This window comes from Alligator sinensis, unplaced genomic scaffold, assembly GCF_000455745.1.
Source record: "Alligator sinensis unplaced genomic scaffold, ASM45574v1 scaffold282_1, whole genome shotgun sequence".
NCBI classification, from domain to species: Eukaryota; Metazoa; Chordata; order Crocodylia; family Alligatoridae; genus Alligator; species Alligator sinensis.
Window position 1 is genome coordinate 665,880 of NW_005842380.1, and position 4,511 is coordinate 670,390.

Below are 4,511 nucleotides of genomic sequence, written 5' to 3' on the forward strand. Positions count from 1 at the left end.
AGAAAAATACCCAGTATGGGGAACAATTCCTTAATGGCAGGTAGAGGGTGGACTAAATAATCTAACAGACCACTGCAGAGCCAACCTGAATGCTTCTTACTGATACCTCTCTCACAAATTTGCTCATGTGAATGTTCACTCTTCTTATTGCACGGTAGCATTGACTGCTAAAAGACTTAATGTCTTTTTCCCCTAAGAAGAGAAGAAGGGTGGAAAAGCATCCAAACACTTTGCCTAAAAGCCCCCAAGGTCCACATTGCCAGGCAGCACAGACTTTGCAAATAGGCCCAGTGACAGAAGAGCTCATAAAGGTGAATACTGAGCCAGTCCGACCACGGCTGGGCGTAAGGCTGCACGGTCTACCTTTCTTTTGCACAACGTCAGGGGCTGCACTCACACGACGGCAGCACAGGGAAGGTGGTGGGGGAAGCTCCTTCCTTTCCCTCTAGGTAGATAATTGGCCTTCAAATTGGGGAGTGTTTTTAATTAATTCAGTGGCTGATCATTCCCATTTGGTTTGCAGTTTGAGAGCATTTCACACCCTTGTTTCCTGCCTGTTAGCATGGCCGAGGGTTGAGGGCTCACCGCACGGCCCAGGGCTCACCTACCCGAGATAGTTAAGGGGAGGCTTGGTGCTGCCTTTGTTAAATGTTCATTCCTTCCACAGATACCAGAGTGGAGCTTCGCACTAGTTCTCAGTGAGCATGTCTACACGTGCATTTGCACGGGCTTAAATTTACTGCGCAGTAAGTCAGAATAGGCCGGTGTCTACTCGTGCAGGCGTTAAAGCACATTAATGCTGTTTGTGAATTGATTTGGGACTAACTTTAGTCCCAATCCACACACACAGTGTTACTGTGCAGTAAGGTGTCTACCTGCGTGCTACTGCGCAGTAACTAATTGGGCATAAATGTGATACCTGCACGATCCAGGTATCAGATTTACGCTCAAGTCAGCATAAGTCGCCATATTTACTGCGCAGTGCAGGCATGCACGAGTTGGCGTAAGTCGCTATATTTTCTGTGCTGTGTAGACATGTGCCCGTTCTGTGCAGTAATTTTGGTTACTGTGCAGTAAATGTGCATATATAGATGTACCCAGTGTGAATGTACACCAAATTCAGATTGCTCTGCCATCCCTTATGACAGGACACTGGACTGAGTGAGGCATCTGGCTAGATGTATAACAGATAGCTTTAACCCAAGCAGCTGAGGCACCAAGAGCAGTGCAGCTGCAGCAGCGCAGGGTCCCCACCTGGGCCCTGGGTTCGGTGGAGTATTCCTTGCTGCACCTTCACTGGTGTTGATAGCTTCAGCCTGGGCAGCCGAGTCGCTGCAGGGGTGTCTGCACTAAGGTGGGTGACACACGTCCCGACTGCAGCGGAGACGGACTCTGAGTGCAAGCTGGGAGGCTTTGCTTTCTTTGCTGGCTGAATCCCAACACTGGTAGCATCTGAAAATGGAGCCAGTGGCTTATCCACAAAATAGAGCAGTGATTCATGGGTGTAGCATGCAGCTATCTTTGAAAGGAGGTCAGGGGAGGATGTATTCACCTGGTAGTTTGGAAACCAGGCTCTTTGGATGCTTTTTGGAGCTTTCCTCCCGACTTGTTCCACTTCCTTGTGCCTCAGTTTCTCCAGCTATGAAATGGGAGCCACCATGCTTACCTCTCTGGGCAGTGAGGTTCGGTTAATGTTTGTGTAATAGTTTTATTTGCAGCTTTCTCTAAAACAATGCAGAATTAACAAGAAAATGTGTTCTGTAATGGTAACAGCAAGTCATTTGTGGTGGTTGGTAAAAGCATGCAATGAAACGACATGGTCTGGTACTTTAAATAAAAGTCAAATCAGACATAATATAGGACAAGATCAAACGAAACCGTATAAGGCGGTCATTAAAAATCGGGATTTCTATTTCACTTCTGCCCTTTTTCTTTGTGCAAGTAGTGTAAATACACCTCCGGAGTAGAGGACAGGCGTCAAGAGAGAAGCCAAACTGGTTTTTAATTAATTCGCCCAGTACTTAGTATTTTCCACTAATGGAGAGATCCGCTTCTTCAAAGAGCCTCCAAGTTGCCCGATAGCGATTGAAGTCGTCTATCTCACTCGGTTAATGTTTGAGGAGAACTTTGCACTTTCTGCTGCAACGCAGATTAGTACAAAGTACTAAGAAGGCTGCGTCCGCAGCACCAGCTGTCTGGAAAATAGGGCAGGCCTTGCTGCATGTTCACCAGCAAGAATCATTAACCTGTTCGAGCAAGCATTGCCCTCTTCTCAGTCCTCATCGGTCCATAAAGTCACCAGCGCATCCGCACCTCTTAAGTCTTATATCCTTATGCATGGCCTTTTGCATCGTATTATTCTTACTACTATGATTGCTATATCTTACCATAGCGCCTAGGCTAGTACCAGCACCCTTGTGCACTTAGATGTAGGGCAAATGCCAAACAAATGGACTATAATGCCCTTTAGGGGAAGGGATAAGTATCTTAATACTTTATTTGCCCAGAGGTTTGTGGGCTACTGCCTTCCTTTATAATGACAGGGAAAGCCAGCATTTTAGTGGTCATCAGTCAGCAGGATGCAGTCAGTCTGAGCCTCAAACCGTGCCTGGAGCAGCTATCATCTGCCTTTGCTGTACCACGCTGAACGGCATTGCCCTTTGCAATGGGGAAAACACTGCATCCCCTCACGTGAAATGAAAGCTGAAAAGAGGGTGATTTTTTCCTTGTGAGAACAGCATTCCCTCAGCTGATTTATTCATTTCCCCCCCCTCCAGCAGCAGGGCTGTCCCAGTAGGTAGCTCCTCTATTTTAATAAGGGCTTTACCTACCAAATGACTTCATTAAGGTCGTCCTCCCAAGGGGAGGACATGCCTGTCAGTTCAAGTTTATCAGAACATGGAGAGCTGGATGGGGCAGGGTTTCGGCACGAACCCTGAAGCAATGCAGAGGGCACCCCGGCAGAGCCACAGATCCTTCTTTTGTCTGAGCCTGAAGCCTGCCCCGATTTCCTGGGGGGGCTGATGAATCCGTTGAATTCCCGCCCCCCTTCTTCCCACACCTCCAGCTTCTGCAAGTGTTTGGCAGGCCAAAAATTTGCTAGAAGTCAGCAAAGGTTGCGTTCCTTCGGCCTTTTTGCATTTTGCTTCTGCTTGCATTTCCTGTCCGCTGCCAGAACCAGAAGCAAAGGGATGTGGCAAGAGAGGCTGCTTTTGTTGCATTCCCCTCCCGAAAAGCAGCTTGAAACGTTTGGAAAATATTGCATGAAAGCTCGCATCCAGAGGATCCCCAGCTCGGTGCTTAACCCCCTTCCCTGCCCCGGGGACTGGTAGCAAGCTCTGCACCGCCGCGCACAACATGAGCAGCTGAGCTGAAAGAGAGCATTAGTAGGCTTTTATCCTCGAATGGATAAGAGGGATGTTATTCCAATAGCATAAGCAGCCAAGTTGCAACAAGGGAGATTTAAGTTGGATATTAGGAAAAACTTTCTCACTAGGAGGGTGGTGAAGCACTGGGTTACCTAGAAAGGTGGTGGACTCTCCATCCTTGGGGGTTTTTATGACCTGGGTAGACCAAGCTGTGACTGGGATGATGGAGTTGGGGCTGGTCTTGCTTGGAGCAGGGGGTTGGACTCGATGGGACCTCCTGAGCTCCCTTCCTACCTGAATTTTCTATGAGTCTATAAATAAATGAGTGAAGCATGTGTCTGCCATTCACCTATTGCTACAACCCTTCGCCGCCCATGCAGTTTGGAAACGATAACCGAAAGGACAGGTTCTGATGTCACTGAGACCAGTGATGTCACTGCAGTGATGTCACCGGAGGCTGACATTGAAGTAAGTGAGATGGGAACCTGTCTAGATTTAAACACTTTACTTGTTCTTCCACGTAACCCTTGGTAGACTACAGAGGCCAGAACGGGCCGCGGTAATAACGATCCAGTCTGACGGGGCGTAGCGTTTCCTCGGCCTCTGCCCTTTCGTTTCTCACCCCTCGGTTGCCCCGCTGGTTGCCCCCTTTCTGTTCACATGCCGTGGGGTCTGTCAGGCATTTTGTCTTTCATGTTTCCTTGGTCAGACAATACATAACACGTTGCCTTCGTCAAAGGGGGAAAAAATGCACGACGGATGAGCACAAAAGGGCGGTTCGCGTTCCCCGCCAGAATGAAAACGCGCTGCTCTGCGTACAGTTCTGCAGCAAGGAAGCGGCTCGCTCGCAAGATGGTGTTTGACAGTCAAGTGCTGCATTGGAGGCTATTGCATCTCAGCGTGACAGAGAAACAGGAGACTGAAGCCCGTGGAATGAGATCGCATCTGAATTTGGGTCATGATATTGGACCAAGCGGAGGAGCTGCTTGAAACTTGATAATGTTGATACTCAAGGGGGAGTTTTTTAAAAACTGAAATCTGTGTACACCTAAACCCTGATGAATCGTAGCCTCCACTTTCCCTTCTTCTATGGGGAGAACGGCTGCTACTTCCAGTCGGCAGCGGAGGCCCCGGGGGTGGTGG